The 19,010-nt window shown below is 46.6% G+C and overlaps 1 pseudogene; it reads right to left on the bottom strand.

Annotated features, from left to right (window-relative positions):
• The window catches only part of LOC130885549 (actin, cytoplasmic 2-like), a 97,541-nt pseudogene that overhangs the window by 1,876 nt on the left and 76,655 nt on the right, over positions 1-19,010 (bottom strand).

Here is a 19,010-nt window from a genome sequence, read left to right on the forward strand (position 1 = left end):
TTCTTGGATCCATGATCTTCCGTGGTACACAGGCCATGTTCCCTTCCAGGGAGATTTTCTACAAAAGACCAGCAAGGGGATTCTTGGGAAAACAGTGTCTCTACGTTAGGTGCCTTCGTTTTTGTGGCTCAGAGCAAAACCCCCTAACCATAAATGAGAAGATTTCCAGGCCTGGAGAAGCAGTCCTGGGTGTGTTTGCTTTGCTTTTATAGTTCAGAGAACAGTAAAACAGATGGAATTACCCCGGTGGCTTGTGAACAGTAAATTACAATTCCTTGCCTGTGAAGCCCATCATTCTTCTTCTGTTCTCTGTACTCCCTCTCTCTTCACCCTGTGTCCTGCTGTGACCCTTTCTGGGCTCATCTCAGCCTTGGGAACTCTTCCCCAGGGGCCATAGTCTGGACCCCACAGCTTCAAAATTACCAAGTCCGCTTGTCACCTCCTCGGCCGCCTTCCAGAGGCTGCTGCTCAGAGGCACAGGTTCCTGTGTTCACTGTATTCTTTGAGTGAGGTAGAAAGGTCTGCAGCCCCTGCCCCTTTCCTTCATTTCCCGCATCGTTGCCCTTGAGTTATCAATGGGGAAAGCAGTTGATATCGAAGGCTAAACCAGACTGTAATATACTTTCAGGTTTTACATGGATAGATAATTATAGTTGATCCTTAGTCATCATGGGTTGACCTTAAATGTCCCCAAAGAGCTATAGGGTAATGGCTTGGTCATCAGGCTATCGAGCAGGTGGGAGACAGTGGAAGAAGTTAGGTCATTGGGGTCTTGAAGGTTATTTTGGAGTCCACCCCTTCCTCTCTCTTAGCTTCCTTCCTAGCTGCCGTGAGGTAAGCAGCTTTGTTTACTACAGTCTTTCCCAGACCTTCCCAGGTCCACAGCTATAGAATCCAGTGACCATGTCCTTATATCCAGAACTGTGAACCAGAATAAGCCATTATTCCTGTTAGTTTGATTTTTCTCAGGTCTTTTGTCATTGATGGAAAACTGTATAACATAGCAACCGGAAGAGACAACTGCATTTCCATGCAGCCATATACTCAGACACGTCTATGTTTGTTCTTCCATAATTTGTCCACGTGTGGAATTTGAGGACCTGTTTGTACCAGGAACTGTGTTAAGACCAGGATTTCTACTATGGGACACAGATTCTTGCCTCCAGGACGATGAGGCTCAGCCATGCTCTGGCATGAGACCAGCAATGATCAGAGATGTGTTGGTTATGTGTGCTGTTGTTGATTGACTTAAACGTGATGGCATGTGCATCTCTGAGTGCATGGATTGTCTTGCTTCTAAGTGACATAAGTTAAACCCCTAGGAGTTGTTGAGGTAGTCTGTTTGCTGCTTTTATGTCACTGTGGCCATGGGACCTGGCAGAAACACCTTAAGGAGGGGGAGTAGATTGATTTTGGCTTACCATTTTAGAGGGGTTCAGTCTGTCATGATAGAGAAGGGCAGCAGAGGAACTCGCGGTGCTGGGAGTGTGAGGCAGAGGCTATGCACATCACAGCAAACCAGGAAACACAGAGACTGGCAGGGCCACCTTGTCATCAAAGGTTGGCCTCTAGTGACCTACTTCTGTCTCTTTGGTCTCACAGCCTGAAGGCTGCAGAGTCTCACCAGATAGCACCACCATCTGGGGTGCAAGCATTCAAAACCGAGTCTGTGGAAGAGATTTCACATTCAAACCCTAGTAGATGGAGAAAGAATTCCTTTATCTGGGGATTTATTACTGAATAATGAAATATTTCCTAGGAAATTTATTGGGAGTCTTTGAAACAGGCTGATTTTCTGTCTTGACCCTTTTGTATGTCAGCATGGCAGTGGAATTAGTTTATTTACTGGGTCTGAGTTCCCTTTCCCTCTCTGCCACTTCCTTCTATGTGGTTTGGACAAATGTCCTTGCCTTACCTTACCGCTGTGCCCTCATTTCTAAAGTAGGGATTCTGCTTGTTTTCATGGTCCCCAAGAATATTATATGACTATGAAAGGGCTTAGGAATTTTTTAAATAAATAGCGGAGGCAGTGGAAGGTGTGCAGTGTAGTGAGCCTTTGGCGAAGAGATCCAAGCTTGGAAATGCATCAGACAGCAGTTACTTCAGCCTAGGCTTGCTTTGCCCGGCATAGCCCTGAAATCCCGGTGTAAATATCGCGACACCTCTTTTTATTCTCAGGATGGTCTTAGTTTGGAGGCTACCCCAAATGACTAATACAGTTTAGGCTCATTCGATGATGTCCACAGTGGGACTGGACTCATCTATGAGGGTGAATGTAGCTTGTGTAGCACATTGCATAGGTGAGCCGCTGCTGTCCAGGGAGTAGACCTGTGCTCACATGTAGCTGGCCTGGCATGTCTCCCAGTGGGCCAGCTAACAAGGCAGTTCCCAGAAGGCTGGGCACATCTGTGGAGGGGCAGGATTCACCCTGGGCTGTTCCTCCCCACCCTTGGCTATGTAGTTACGGTGTAGTTGTATGTTGTAGCGTGCAGGGTGACAACACCCAGGGAATATGTCACAGATTGGCTTGCCTCGTTGTATTTGTCACTGACTCATGGAAGCAGGAAGGCTGGGTGGCAATGGAGGTGTCAATGTATAGAGGATGGTTTGTGTCTGTTGAGAGACCTGTTGCTTCCTGAAGTGACCTGGGATACATCTTTAGTCTTAACTGAAAGAGTATGAAGGATTTGTGGAGCTTTGGGGACTTTTGTTAAGTGGACATTCTATTTGAAAGCAGGGTCTGGCATTTTGGATGCTGAGATTCAATCATCATGACTTGGAGTTTCCTGCAGGGGAAAGGGATATGGGTCTTGGGGTCATGTTGAATTGTAGCTTTGACTTCACCAGTGGTCCCCTATGGGACCAAACCTACTAATCCATCTGTAGATTGGGGTCCACTCTTACCCTAGCCATCTCCTAGTACACTTCACCTATCCTCCCTTGAGAAGCCAGTGAACTTTGTAGACAGGGTTTTACTATTTACTCACGGAGGACACAGAATATCTACTGTGGGGCAGTGTCTGTTGAGTGCCAGGAATATAGCAGTGGTCAGATCATCAGAGCCTTGGCCCTCATGGAGCTCTCTGTCTCATGAGAAGAGACTAATGATGAGCTATAATAAAGGGCAGGTAAAATAGGTGGACTCTACATTACATGTAGTGAAGAAGTCATGTGGGGTGGGAAAGAGGATACTTTTTAGACCAGAGAAGACTCATCTCTGAGGTGATTTGATGCTGAATCCTGAGTTCAGCAAGGGAGGGTGCAGAGTTCACCTGAGGTGGAGGGGCACACAGTCCTGTTACCATCTCCAGCATGCGGCTTATCCTCCACACCAAGACCATGGGAGGGAGTTTAGCCTATTTAGTGTAGAGTTAGCTTCATCTTCAAGAAAGCCAATTATTGTATAACAGTTTTCTCTGAGATAAATCTTCCATCTCGGAGGACACAGGATGCTAGAAGGGAGGTAAGACAACAGGGTATTCTGAGGGAAGGGGGGGGCATTTTATCCTCAGGAAAAATTATTAAACTGGAGAAGTAACAATTCATGAACCTCAGGAAGTCCCTGAGGCTGACTAGATTCACTGGATCGCTCCCTTCCCAAGAATAGATAGCGGAGATGAGCTGAGTGGCCCAATGGTGCCCAGATCAGCCACTGTTCCTGGAAGAAGCAGAGACCAGCTGAGCTGCCTAGAAGTAGCTCTGCCCCACCTAGAAAGAACACTCTCTGACCTGACAAGCTGCCTGCAGGCTGTGCTGGGTGCTCCAGGTTCCCAGCTTTGTCAGCCATGCTAGGGTGGGCTTTGGTGATGCAGCTGCTTTTTGAGCCATTTCTGCTCCTGTAGCTACCCCTCTCCCATGCTCCTTTAAGGAACTCCAGTAGAACTCCACCAAGTTGTGCTTTGGTGGCAGCCATGATTTATTCTGTTGTTGGTTTCCTTTCTGTGGTAAGTAGACATTGTTCGCATCTCCTGGGAACAGGGCCACACAACAATGACGACAGGCAGGAGGAGAACAAGGACGGAGGCTGCTGTGATCTGTGTAAGAAGGGAACTTATGTCTATTCATGTATGCAGATCTCTCTAGGAAGACACACTGGGAATTGATGGGTGAATTGTGAAGGGTATGTTAGATGGGCTGAGGTAAAACAGATTCACTTTTAAATGTGTGTCTATTTTTACTCTTGATTTTTTTTTTTTAAACCATGGGCTTATATCATTTTACAATGAAAGGCTCAGTTTTAAAAGTCAGTGATAAGTGCGTACTTAACTTAAAGTAGATGTCTGTAGGCCATTTGGTAACTAAAACCAAGAGAGGGATATGGAGAATCTGCCAGGTGCCAGTAAAACAAGATTGGTCCAATCAAAGACAGACTGAGGCCAGCTCTGGCAGACAGACCCCATGCAGGGGAGTGAGTGGCTCTGGCAGGCAGAACCCAGGCAGGGGAGTGAGTGACCCCGTATCTAGCCACACATTCCCAGACACAATTTCATGGCCTTTGCTTCTCACTGCACATGAAGGAGGAGCCTGTCCCCTGTGGCTGATATTCCAACTTAAATCGTTTGTGTTTCTTGGGCCTGAAAAATTATAACCCCAACCCTCACACATGTGTTGATTTCATTCTAATTATGTGCAATCTGACTCTCATACAGAGTTACATGCCTCCCAGAATTCCCTGCAGAGCCTCATGCCTTATGCAATGTCAGTTCTTCAGGAGGAGAAGAATGCACACAACAAAACAGGTTCATTCATTCTGCGTTATTTATCCCTGTCTCTCCGTACCCACTCCAGGGCAGTAAAGATTTGATGAAAATATCTCTCAATATATTTTATTATAGAAACCTCCAGTAAGCTTGTGGAATGCCTGCTGAACGTTGCAGAATGTATTGCAGTCAGTCTTTTTTCCTGATTGAGTGTGCAGCTCACTCCCGTTGTGAAAACTCTTAAGGCATGTTGGGTAGGCATGCTGCATTCATTTTTCTGCACGTACTTCGGCCACCTGGAGTCCTTTCCTCTCCACATCAGAGGCAATCGAAGCTAAGAGAGAGTTTCCTGAACGGTTCAAGTGGTTCAAGGTGCGCTGTGAAACAGACCTCTGACTCAATCATATAAAACCACTTCCGGAGAGCTTATCCACACTTCATGCATAATTTTCTTGGGTGGAGTTTTCTAATTCCTATGATACCAAAAATTGGAATTTGAACTGGGTAAGTAGATAAATCCTCTGACAGCAAGAAATGTCACCAGAGTATCATGACAATGAGCATAGAGCCAGGATTCCAAGAGGCACAGTGTCGGGGCATGAGCTGGTAAGAGGGCAGAAGAGTTCCGTCTGTTTTGGAATCATATGGGAATGTGTCTGCGGTCAATCACTCTGAGTATTCAGTGGAAGCTATGTTCCCTAAGCTCTGTTTAAAGGAGGAAGGCCAGTGGCAGTTTTAGATTCTAAAAATCAGAAATAGTTTAAAAACTATTTTCTCTGTGTGCATGTGTGTGTGCCCAAATGTGGGGGCCTGAGGTTGATATCAGGTGTTCTCAAATGTTCTCCAACCAGGGTCTCTTACGGAACCCAAAGCTTGTCAATTGCACTAGGCTGCAATTGCAATGAGCTCTAGGGATCTACCCATCTTATAGGCATGTGCTGCCACGGTAAGTGTAGGGGATTTGAACTTGGACCTTGATGCTTTTTGTGGAAGGCACATTTATGACTGAGCCATCTCCTTAGCCCAGAAATAGTTAAAAATCTTAAATGCCACGGTGCCAATATTGTTCCCATAACACAGTAGAGAACATTGTCTAAACTAATAGCCAAAACTGTAGAAAATAGGGAAAGTGGATAAAGACGGTCTTTCATGTTTATTTTTAAACCATCAATGTGGTATGACTGTCCCTCACAGCTTTCCTGCTTATATCCTCCATGCAAAAAGGCATAGAACCAGAAGCAAAATATATTCTGTTGAAAAAAAGCAAAAACGAAACAAAAACCAAGGAAGAAACTCCCCAACATTTTAAAGTGGTATACTTACCTTCCAAAAGCTTGAAAACATCAAGAGAAGTATTAGTTTTAATAAAAGAGATCAGGGCTGGAGAGATGGCTCAGTGGTTAAGATTGCTCTTATAGACGGCCTGAGTTTGACTCTCAGAACCCACAGTGGGTAGCTCACAACTGTCTGTAACTCAAGCTCCATGGAGACCCAACACCTTTTGATGGGGGATTCCCCTCTGTATGCTGTGAATATGTTTTATTACCATTGGTTAATAAAGAAGCTGCATTCGACCTATGGCTTAGCAGAGTAAAGCCAGGCTGGAAGAGATATATAGAGAGAGTAGGCAGAGTCAAGGAGACGCCATGTAGCTGCTGAAGGAGAAAGAAGCCAGAAAACCTTACCGGGAGGCCACAGCCTTATGGCCATACACAAATTAATGGAAATGTAATTTAAGATGTTAGAGTTAGTTAATATGAAGACTGAGCTAATAGGCCAAGAAGTGCTGTAATTAATACAGTTTCTGTGTAATTATTTGGGTCTGAACATCCCAGAAGAATGAGCAGTCTCCTTTTACAGATGACTCCAACATGGACCAACTACATCCACATAAAACCTGAGAGATCTTGGAATTGAATTCTAGATACAAAAGAACAGACTTAAGCACAGCTTCTTGGTAGCAGCATTTTCTCAGGTGGGCTCTGTTTGCTGGTGGCGAGCAGAGGCAAGTCTTCTTTAAGAGAAGATTTCCTAACGCAGCATTAGCAGCAAAAACTTCTCAGCTAATTTAAGAGACTTGGCTTCTTGGTTCATGCTGGCAGCACGAACTCTGGCTCTTTTGGGAGGTCCTGCATTTGAATGGGGTTTGTGAGAAGAGTGCTACAAATTGCTTAATCCCTGGAGCTGGTGCAGTGTATATGGCTCACAGAGGTGGTGTACATGCCTCTGCCATGTTGGACTGGGCAGAGCATACAGGCAGGGCCATGGAGTTGGTCCTAGCCACACCTGCTTAGCAATTAAAAAAAAAGAAAGAAAAACACTCAGGGTCAGAAAAGGATTTCAGATACACAATAGGACAGATTCATACATAAAAGTCCTCTAAATGAGACAGTGTTCTTAAAAAATTATGTAGACTTGGGAGAGAAAAGAAAAAGAATATAAGCAGTTATAAAAGGAAAGAAATAATTTTAAAAAATAAAACAAAGTCTTTAAAGAGACAGTAAAATAATATAAAAGTACAGATAGTTATAGACTAAAGGAGTAAAGAAAAATAAGCCACATAAAGTTGGAATATACACAGAGAATTGGGATTATGTATATTATTGTATTTTCTTTGAATTTTTTGACTGCAGAGAGATATATATTGTGGGGGCTAATAAGCTAAACCAACATAAAGGTATCTTTACTTCAAAATTTGGGTCTAAGGTTATGTTGCTTTGGAAAAGGTGTTCTGCTTTTGTTTCCACAGAAGATGGGAACCTATGGATTCCTTCCAGGCTAATGTGGTTGTTGGAACAAGACACCCCCAAAAAATATCTCCATGAACCTTAAAAATACTTTGCCCAACAAACAGCAGGAAGCAGTTTGGACAAACACAATGCCCAAATTCCCAAAATGATTGTTTCTAAAGGTTTATTTCATTTTAAAAAGGTTGGTTATAATTGACTAATGGTTACCGTCAATTTCTAAAAAAAAATTAAGGGGGATATGATATAGAGTGAATACCTTACATTGGTATGGATCTTGATCTACTGATATAAACTTAAGGTTGATTTTGTGTATATGTATTTATGCTCTTATTTAAGGTATTTGTGCAGCTTCTTTAAAAATGTAATGTATAATTAAGAAATACAGATTAATAGAGAGTCATATATAATAGTGAAACTGTAGTCATGTTAGTTAGGTTTTCTAGATATATAGAGCTATATTTCAGATGGATGGGTATTCTTCAAACCTTTCAAAGACCTACAGAATATGGCATTTAAAATATTCTAAGAGTTCAGGCTTTTCTAAACAGTGAGACATGTCTGCTTATGGCAGTATCAATTATTTCAGAGAGGTTGATGGGCATTGAAGAAACACGTTATAGAATTTGCCTTTAGTGTGACAAGGCTAGCCATTAGGGCAAGAAACTGCTCTTGTCTGGACTGCTTTATAGTATGCTGTATGAGCTGGACTTGGAGGACCCAGAGAAAAGTGACTGCTGAACTTTCCAAAAGACAGGATAGTTCTTTAGAGATCCTGCTTCACAGAAGAAACTGCCAGACATTCTGCAGGATACAGAAGAAAGCAACTGATGAACTTTACCAGTACAAGGCAGAACAGATCTTCAAATTCCCTTTGTCTGCTGGTTACTATGGCTGAATATGGATGCCCCAGTGTTACAGAAGAACTTTGGGTGACTGTCCAGGAAGTGAGATGACTCTGTCAATCCTAGAACTTTGGAAGTTGCTTACAATGCACTTCCTATTTACTTAGGTAATATTATATCCTTCTCAAGTCTTTGAATGTTGAAGACAGATAGTGCTAGTTCTCCTTAGTCATGATAAAAGATAACTTAGATATAAGACTTTAGACACACCAATAGGATAGATGGCAGAGTATTTTCCTTAATTTGCCAAATATAAATTGAACTAAACATTATAACTATAATTCTTGCTTGATAACTGTCTTATATATGTAAGTTTTCTATGTTAAAGTTAAAACCTTTTAAATTTAGGCAGAAAAGGGGAGATGATGTGGGATTCCCCTCTGTATGCTGTGAATATGTTTTATTACTGTTGGTTAATAAGGAAGTTGCTTCGGCCTATGGCAGGGCAGAATATAGTCAGGCTCGAAGAGATATATATATATATATAGAGAGAGAGAGTAGGCAGAGTCAAGGAGATGCCATGTAGCTACTGAAGGAGAAAGAAGTCAGAAAACTTTATCAGGAGGCCACAAACTCATGGTAATACACAAATTAATAGAAGTGGGTTAATTTAAGATATAAGAGTTAGTCAATAAGAAGCCTGAGCTAATAGGCCAAGCAATTTTGTAATTACTATAGTTTCTGTGTGATTATCCAGGCTTGGGCAGCTAGAACGAACAAGCAGTTTCTGTTTACAGTCTTTGGCTTCTCTTGGCAGTGGCACTCCCATGCAACACACACACACACACACACACACACACACACACACACCCCAACCTATTGGCAGAAAGGAAGTCTTTAACATAAAGACCAGAATGAGAGATGCAGGGGCATTTGTGTACAAATGTGTTTGCGTGTGTGTGTGTGTGTGTGTAGTCTGAGGTCTTGCTAACCTGAAAAACTGACAGAAGAGAATGAAGCTTAAGCATAGATCTAACTAGATACAGGGAAGTGGTATGTTATTCCCATTTCACAGCGACTGGCGACAGTCACTTAGTAAACACACCGGACAATTCATTATCACTGAAAAACATAGTTTTCTTTGTATCAGTGCTTATCAAGCTGCGTCCAAAGGCTTTACAACCTCTAGGGAGGGCACTTATGAAATCCCCATGCTCCAGTTAGGGTGTGGGATGGAGGGGGCACAGTTGTTAGAGTATGGGAACGCTTGCTAAATGAGATCCATCCAAATGTGTTCCAGATGGGTGAGAGGGTGAGCGTCAGAGCTGCTGTCCTGGAGCCTGAAGACAATGTGAAGACAATGTTTATGCACTTTTTCTTTATGGCTTTTATAGTTAAGCATAATAACAGAAAGGTCAAAGGACATGTATGAACAATCAAACCACAGAAGAAAATGTAGAAGAGGAAAATACCAAAACTTCACTAAAGTTAAAAAAGTCACAGTAAAACAGTGTATCATTTTCCATAACTCATGAGGGAAAAGCTTTAAGTATTACAGGGTTCAGGCATGAGGAGAATACAGTGAAATGGCCACTTTGATATTCAGGTGTTGAGTAAACATACTGGACCAGTTTTCTAAAATGCTTTTTAGTAAGAATCTGAAAAATAGCCATAGTGAGGGCCAAACAATTGAATTTCTGCAAATTTCTCCTGAGCAAGAGTCATGGATCTGCGCATAGGCTCAGATATTTAGGTATCCATTGTTGCATTATTTTAATAGGGAAAAATTGGAAACAGATGAAATTTCCAACAATATGGTAAGAGTTAGCTATGTCATGGCCCATTCCCATGACGGATGATGTTGTCATTAGCAGTCATGTTTCTGAGGAATCCTTTCACCAAATGACACAAGAGAATGCTCACTATAGACTAACTGAAAACTCCACGATACAAGCTATGGATAGCATGATTCATTTTTTTAAATAAAAGATAATCAGAGACAGAAACATGGTGGAAGAAGCAAAGAAACGATAGCAGCCTGTGAATGGAGCGTTGTGTCTGGGCGCCCGGCTTGGGCGATTTTCATACTCTCCTCTTCAGGCTTTGACTGCACCATGTACAAATATTTATAGTGAGAAAAGTGTCAGAAGATAATGCAAAGATGAGACTGGGCAAGAGATTTTTGACATGAGTTTTGCTTAAAGGTGATGATAATGGGTAAGAAGGTAGCCTTGGACTTGATACGTAGCCCAGTAAAGCGGAAGCAGAATCAGGTTGGGTGACTGTCCAGGAGCCATGAGGACAGATGGGAAGGCTGAAGGGGGAGTGAGGAGGGAGCATGGGGCATGGCGGGGAGGACAGAGGGCACCAGGGCTTCTCAGAGACACCAGAACCCTCTCGAGTCTCTCTGTACTGGAGATTCCTTGGACCCAGCACAAAGACATGTATCCAAGGTGCCCACAGCATCGTGTTAGCTGCCTATCCACATGTTGCCATGACAACGGTGTATGGTGCCTGGACAGCCCTTCTTGGCTCCATTGCTTTGAAAGGCAAAAGCCTTTTTAGCATCAAGAGCTTGCTCTTGGGAAGTCCTGGAGTTGATTAATTCAGTCACCTGCTAAGATTTCTCGCCTCTTCCCTCCCAGACCTCATGGAAGTGCATTGGCCTAGGATAGCTGGTAGGTCAGCTGAAGCCTGCTGCTTCTCTGTTGGCTTATTGCCTGGGAGTGGGGCGTCAGTCACTCTGAAAGAAAACTAGTGTCTTGCTGGGTAACTAGCATGGCTGTGGAAGGCTAGTCTCAGGCTCGGAAAAGCAGCAGGCAACTCAAGGATCCAGAAGCTATCGTGGGCTATCTGAAACCATGGGCATTTCAAAAGACTTGGCTGCATGTGAGCTGTACAAAGCCACTGTGTGGTAGCCCCAGTTAGCTCTGCCAACCTCTTGATGCTGGGGGTTGAAATGTCAACATTCTACTCCGCTGGATCCGGGATCACGCACAGTGGTTACAGCTATCAGGATGACTCATGAACCCTGCCTGGCAGTTCTTAAGGGCCCAGCCAAGGAAATTCTTCAGCAGGCTGGGCCTCAGGCCCTCTTTCTACAAACAGGTTCCCTTTGGTTATAACTACCCTGAGGGACTATGTGAGGCTTAAGTCAGTATTCCTTCCCATCGTGTGAGATTTAGTGGAAGCACCCATAGTTAGAATTACTATGACCCTGTCCTTCTTTTCTTCCTCAGCCTTGGCAAAGGTTATTCATGCTCAACACTAAGTGCCAGGTGATGTACCAAGTGTGCCCAGCACTTGTGCCAGGACTTCAGGGAAGGCACACTGTCATCATGACTGTTAGGGACGCTTCAGCTGTGGCTGTGACTTCTGCTCCAGGCATCCCATGAGGAGGTGGTATGTTTCCCAGCCCACCTTCAGCAGCACCTGCAGCTCTTGGCATGTGTGAAAGGACCCCCTGTGCCAATTCTCTCCACTGTAGGGGTTCTCTGAGGATGGGGGCAGTGGGTGTGAGGTTCTTCTATGGTGGGTGTGGTTCTTCCCCGAAATGAGCACAAAGCCTGGTTTTAACTTACTGCTCTGCCTTCCAGCATCTGTAAATTTTGCTCATAGGAATTTCCTAGGTTGGGCCTTTAGGGGCCACTGGGCAGGGTCCATGAGTCATCCTGGGAGCTGTGACCACTATGCGTGGTCCCTGATGCAGCCGAGTAGAATGTTGACATTTCAACCCCAGCATCAAGAGGTTGGCAGAGCTAGCGTGCTGCGGCTTTGTAAAGATTAAATGCAGCCAGGTCTTTTGAAATGCCCACGATTTCACTTTTGGATAACGGAAGATCAAGAAACATAAAGTGCCCTGAAAGAAGGACACAAAGTCGTGAAGAAAAATGTACAAGAAGTTACAGCTTGGTGATGGTAGTGTGGTAGGAGCCTGTCGTGACAATGGTGTGGCAGTGGCCGCTCAGGAAGTGCTATTCTGTGCCCACCTTTCCTCAGAGCCAGTGTTTCCTTGATTTCCTCATGGGGTTTCTGAAATGCAACGTAGGGGAGCCCTTATCTTGGTCCAAATCTGGAGGGGGCTGGATCACAATTTCCTAATTTTGTGCTTTTTCTGAAGCTTGTTTGACTGTGTGTGTGTGTGTGGAGAAAATGATGAGTTGGCTGATGATAGAGGAATTATTTTCCTTTTTATGTCTGTGGCCGACGGCTCAGATGGGAAATGTCCATTCGGATCAGGTGGCTAAGCTCTGATGAAGAGAGGTGGTGGCTGATGATAGAGGAGTTTTTTTCCTTTTTATGTCTGTGGCCGATGGCTCAGATGGGAAATGTCCATCTGAATCAGGTGGCTAAGCTCTGATGAAGAGAGGTGGTGGTTCTTCATGTGAGGTGTAAGTGTTGCCCCAGCCTGGCCCACAATGCCTCCTGTGGTATTGTCTGTGGGGTCAGCGCGATGAACCACATGCTGAGAGCTTTTCCCTGTACCATATTCAGGACCAGAGCTCGAGCAGACAGGGAGATAGAGGGGGACTTAGTCAGTTAGGGCAGCTTTAAGGTCTGAGTGAGAGTGGGGCAGGAAAGGACTTGTAGAAATGAGACACGACAAAGTGTTGAAGGGAGCTGCGGGCCTCTTCCCACAGCCTGGCTCATGGTTGCCTGGCTAGCTTATGCCCCAAAATAACAACACACAAACTGTATTCTTTTAAACACTGCTTGGCCCATTAGCTCTAGCCCTTACTGGCTAATTCTCATATCCCGATCAACCCATCTCTAATAATCTGTGTAGCATCAGTCTTACCGGGAAAGATTCAGCATGTCTGACCTGGCGGCTGGCTGCATCGCGTCTGCCTCTGAGAGGAGCAGCCCTGCATCTGCCTGGGAGAGGGGAGCATGGCGTCTGAGCTCACTTCCTCTTCCTCCCAGCATTCTTTTCTCTTTACTCCACCCACCTATGTTCTAACCTATGAGGGCCAAGCATTTTCTTTATTTTTTAACCAATGACCTTCCTCCATCAACAAAGCTCTTGAACACAGGGTTTCTCCAGGGAGAAGAGCCTCCAGGGAGGACAGAAAAGGCAAGGGCAAGCACACTGGGGCCACAAAATGTGTGAGCAATGAGTGTCCCTGGGAGTCAGGGGAGGAAAGAGCAGTGATAAAAGCCAGCAAAGTTCTTGGGTCCAGACCCAGGAGGCCTCGGGTCCCTACTGAGAGATGAACTTAATCATAGGCTCTGATGGACAAGGTCCTCCTCATCCACCTTCCCATCACTGCTATTGCCACAGAGTTCTCAGGACCCCTTGGTACCTTGAGAGGCTCTCTGAGCCACGTTTTTTAAAGTCTCATTTCCATGTCCCCAGGTAGAACAGAGGGAAGAAAGGGACTGATGGGGAGACAGGCTTGTGGGAGACCCTCCTCCTGGTCCATTTTTCTGCCTGTGCTAATTACGGCACAGGATCCCTGAGGTCGCAGGATGAGGGGCAGGGGCAGTCCGACCGCAGAAGCGCATCCACACCCTGTGGGTGAGAGGCTGGCTGCCCAGAAGCTGAGGATGGCTTCTTCCATGAGCTGCACTGCCCACCACCTTTGTGTCCCCGCTTGCCACATCTCCTACAGCTGTGAGTTATCCACGAGCCAATGGCTGCCCTCCACTCCAGGACAACTCTTGACACAGAAAGTCTCCCCACTGCGAGAAGAAAGCTACTTTGGGGTGCTGTGGTTGAGACCTCAAGCCGAGCTGCTGGGCCTGCCTGTTCTCATCAGCCTCTCTCTGTTTTCTGGTGGAAGCTAAGCAAAGTGGAGGGAGCATGCCCTCTCCAAGGAACCAATGGCTCGGGTTAACAGGTCGGTTCCCAGGGTGGATGCTCAGACGTAAGCAAAGGTTCTTAAGCTCTCAGCTGTCACTCTACAGTGCAGGACTTACTCCAGGTCATCCTGTAAATGTCTACAGGCTGTGAGCTCTGCCTAAGTGTACACTGCGTTCCCAGCACGACTGGTTGCTGGCTTCTAGGTTCTGGGGAGCAGTGGCATGTTAATGTTAGAACATCGGGCTCTCAAGTCAGCAAACCTTGGCCTGTCAAGGGGGGAAATGAATTAGTATTATGAACTTTGGGAAAAACGTCGTGTGTGCGTGTGTGCGCGCGCGCGCGCGCGCGCGTGTGTGTGTGTGTGTGTGTGTGTATGCATGTGTGCTTCCTGAGTCTACCTTCTCATGCAGCACACTACTTGGGTACTCTCATTGGAAGAAGTTAGAGCAATACCCCGATCTATGCATTAAGTCTATGTATCCTGTGATGGCCTGAGAGACCAGACTGAGTGTAGGAGCCTAGGAGTTGACTTTATGTGTGTGGTGGGATGAAGGAGCTGGGCACTCTAGTTATTCTGGGTCTGCTGCCAGTCATGGGCGCATTCTTTACTGCTCTGCCCTTGGTTCCATGCTGGCCTGCTAGGGCTCTTTGATTAAAGACTGATAATTCAGGCCTGGCTGGTCATCTTCTTACCACAGACACACACAGATTGCCCTGGTCCTGGTCTAGCTTGGCAGCGAGGTGTGAGGAACCCAGAGAGAAAGGGGAGAAGGGATGTGGGCCAAGGAGAATCCCAGACCACAATAGCGGGCTCTTAGGAGCTAAGTGAGCTCAAGGCAGCCTGGGGACACAGGCCCAGGATCAGGGGAGTTGAGTAGATTTACACCCGTCACTGAATGATAGGCCCTGGGACAGTCTTTGCTGGGGTGGTTCCAGAAAGAGGACAGAAAGGAGGCTGAGGGGTATGGGACAAATAACAGGGAGACCCCCTCCTTTTTCCCTCCCCATGTCTGTCTTCCTTCCCCATGTCTTCCTGCCCCCCCTCTCACTTTGGAGGGATGTCAGAGGCCTCATGACCAAGATGGAGGATGGGATTTCAAATGTATTGTGGATTTAATAATGGAGATTTGTGGGATTTCATCTTGCATGCCTCAGTCCCCCGAGGCCACCCAAATCCAGATGAGCACATGTGTGAAGACAGCGATATATGTCCACTCGTGGGGGCCAGGAGGCTGCAGCTGGGGCTAGGTTAATTATTCTGCGGCCTCTCTGCACAAGGACCCCAGAATTAGATCAAACGTTCAACCCTGACTTCCAAGGGAAGACCCACACTTCCAGGCTTGCTTTGGGTGATGGAATTATCCTATGGAACATGAAGGCTGCAGTGAACCCAAGGGTACCCAGAGCCAGAATCCCTGACATTAGAGCAGATTTGTGACAGCTCAGCTTCAAAAAAGAAAGAAAAAAAACACTCCTGGATTGGATAGAAAAGAAAAAAACCCTCCTGGATTGGATAGTCAGCCAAACACCTGGGTTGGACTCTGAATGCAGAGGCCAGGCATGAAATGCCAAGAGCTCAGCACCTGTGGTCAAGCTGTTGCCTCAGGCAGTATGGGATCTCAAAGACAGGATTCTGTGGAGTCTCACTGCTTCCCTGTTTGCTTCTCTGAGGGATAACCAGGGGCAGAGTGGGCAGGGTATTGTCAGTGTTTGGAAGGTCTGGGACTTGGGAGTCACAGAGACCTGCCAGGCTTCCGTCCAGAGAGACATGGAGGGTGGGGTGTAACGTCAAATGAAAAGAGGGACGGGAAGGAAGCTGATGCAGGACGCGCAATCCAGTAGGCCAGCTTTGCGAGCGACGCTTTGACTTAAGAACTCCTGAGGACAGGAGATATGAGTCCTGACTTGTCACACCAGGGTAAGGGAGCCTGGGCACTGAACCTCACCTCCCAACCATGATAGGTTCATCTTTTAACTGCCTGGCCTTCTGGCCTTCTCTGTCATGATCTGGGCAGACCCCACTAGTCCAGGGAAACTCTCAAGAGTTTTAGGAACTTGGCAGTGGGAAGTCATAGGGTGAGATGAGAGTGGTCCAGGGGGACCAGGCAAGGTGCCACCAGTGATGGGTCCCAAGGGACTCAGGATCTGATTGGTTTACTCACATGAGTGGACTTTCTGGGAGCCCAGTGGATCATGCCCTTCACTTCTACCAGGGGGTTTGTCCATTCTAAAGACGGGGAAGGAGCATGCCCACCCCAAGGAACAGATGACTCACGAGAATGTTGCGGGTTGCTGGGGTTGACGGGAGGCAACTGTTGATCTTTTTATGTTTAGTCTGTTGAAACCAGAAGGTTCTCTGGAGCCCAGCCAGTCCCTACAGATACACAGGCTTGCCTGGCTCAGGAGGAATCCCTGGAGAAAAATCCCCCACAGCGAGGCACGTTCTCAGGGGTGACAAAACAGTAGGAACCCTGGGCAGAGCCTTGACTTGACCATTCACAGCTCAGGACTCTAAGGTAGAACCCACGTTGGCTTAAATGCGAAATGTCCCTCATAGGCTCCTGGGTTTTGAACACATGGTCCCTGGTTGTTGGTGGCGTTTGATGGAGGTTTAGGACATGTGGCCTTGCTGGAGGAAGTACATCACTGGGGGCGGGCTTTGGTGGTTTTCATCTTGCCCCACATTCCTTCGGTTCACTCTCTGCTCTACAGGCTTGTGGTTGAGGATGTGACTCTCAGCTTCCTGTTCCTGCCGCCATGCCTGCTGCTTGCTGCCATACTTCCCCAGCACAATGGACTCTCTTCCCTCGGGAACCATAAGCCCGAACCAACTTTCTTCCATAATTCTTTTGGCTCTGGTGTCTTAGCACAGCAAAAGCAAAGGGAGCAAAGCTAGTTGTTGGAGTCTCAGAAGTTAAACATTTCTCTGCCCTCTGGGTCTGCAGAGCAACCATTTTATCACCTAGCAAGCTTGGCGCTGGCTGGGCCTGGCCTGAAGGTGGCAGCACCACCTCTGCACTTTTGCGGGGTCTACCCACAAAAGACCAGATAGAAGGCTTGAGGCTGGAGGGCTGTGTGCCTTCGGCTCCCAGGATCAGTGCCGAACTTCCTGCATGAAGCCTCCAATCAAGCCTTGGCCAGTTTTTCTTTTCCTGTCTATGAGGTGACCCAATGGTCTGCTGTACTGATGGGGTTCTCTGTGACTTGGGGTCTTGGTTTATTAGGAAGGCGTGGGGAAATGGACTGCTAATGAAGCTTCCCCATCTAAGGCTCTGGCTGCCTCTGCTGGGGTCTGTGACTTTCACGCTGAAGATGTGAAGGCGCAGCCGTGCTCCAGCCACGCTCTCGCCCTGCCTTGTTTTGTAACCTCTATCTCCACGGAGCTCCTATCTGTCTGGCAGCTCAAGAATGGCTCTTTGTAACCAGTGTGGTAATAGTTCTTATTTTAGAAAGGTTTCAGGCCGACTTACTGCTGTGGGAAGCCAAAGTCAAAGCTGAAGGCTCCACGGTGACCCAGCAAATGCCTAATTTTCCAGAACTAATCTGTCCTGCTTGCCTTGTCCCCCCTCGTCTCCTCGGATCAGCATAACTGTCAGAATGGTTCTCCTGTTGTGTAAGACGACAACCGTAATCGCGGCTGCTCTGGAGAGGAGACCGTCTCTGGGATGAGTCATGTAGAGCGCTGTGCCCTGTAGGCTTCAGTTTAGCCCTGTGGGAAGGGCAGCCACGTGACGAGTTTTCCAGTCCATTCCTCCATGTAACGTTCACTGGGCAGAGCGTTGTGTGTGTGGTATTTTTGCTCTTTATCCAAACATGGATAGGCAATGGGACACATAGAGTCAAATTGAGGCAGGTGCTGGGGCGGGGGGGGGGGGAGGTGGGCGACAACTTTTGAGACACGGCAGTTGTGTCTTTGCTAGAAACCCAGGCTTGCATATGGTACTTCATCAGATCTACCTGTATGATTCCCGGCCAAGGTTAGGATTAAGAGGTGTGTTAAACTTCAGTGACATCTCATGAAGCTTGGTGGTCTTTTTCAGCAATGATTGGAGGCCTAGACCATGGTCACACCATAGTTAACAGAAGGCCAGGCCAGCGAGCTCTGTCTGCCGTGCAGCCATGCGTGGCTGTATCTGGAGGCTCACGGGAGCACTCGAGTTTTTCTGCTGGACTGAGGAAAGACATGTGACATCTACAGAGGGTGACTCAGGCCTCCATGTGGAGAATGGGCTGCCTTATGGAGAACCTGTAGGCAGGAGACCTGTTAGGGAAGCAGCCATGTTCCCCAGGGAAAGTACTGGTCCCTGCACTGGGAGAGGGAAAGACAGAGTGCTGGAGAGACACATCCAAGGATACCTAGGATGTAAACCTCAGAGGGCTTTTTAGTGTGTGCGTGAGTGTGTGTGTGTGTGTGTGTGTATGTGTCTGTCTGTCTGTGTGTCAGGGGTGTTTGGATGGATTGACTGAAAGGCCAAAGAAAGAAAAATGCAGTTTCCGGATGGGAAGCAGAATGGGAACACAAAGTCAAAGTTGACTTGAGCTTTTCCTTGGGAACGTGTCAGTGAGCAACCAGGGTCTCTAAACCACAAGAGAAACACGGTGGAAGTAGAGGGAACAGCCTCAACAGATGGCGGGGGGTGGGGTGGGGTGGGGAATTCAAACCAATATTCTGAACTTTTTTTTAAAATCATCATTTCCCAGCTAATGTCATTATACTAATTTGAAAGGGAATGAGCCAGCTCCGTTTCTATTTGCAGCTGCCAGCCCCACGAATACTTAATGGTCTTGGATTACAAAGCTTCCAGCGGTGGCTCTCACAGTCAATAGGATTGGAGCGTGAGGAGGGGCCGCAAGAAGGTATTGATAGGCTGTGTGTGTACCTCCTCCTGTGTCTCCAGCTTCAATAGCATCTATT

The sequence above is a fragment of the Chionomys nivalis genome, chromosome 13, assembly GCF_950005125.1.
Source record: "Chionomys nivalis chromosome 13, mChiNiv1.1, whole genome shotgun sequence".
Classification (NCBI taxonomy): domain Eukaryota; kingdom Metazoa; phylum Chordata; class Mammalia; order Rodentia; family Cricetidae; genus Chionomys; species Chionomys nivalis.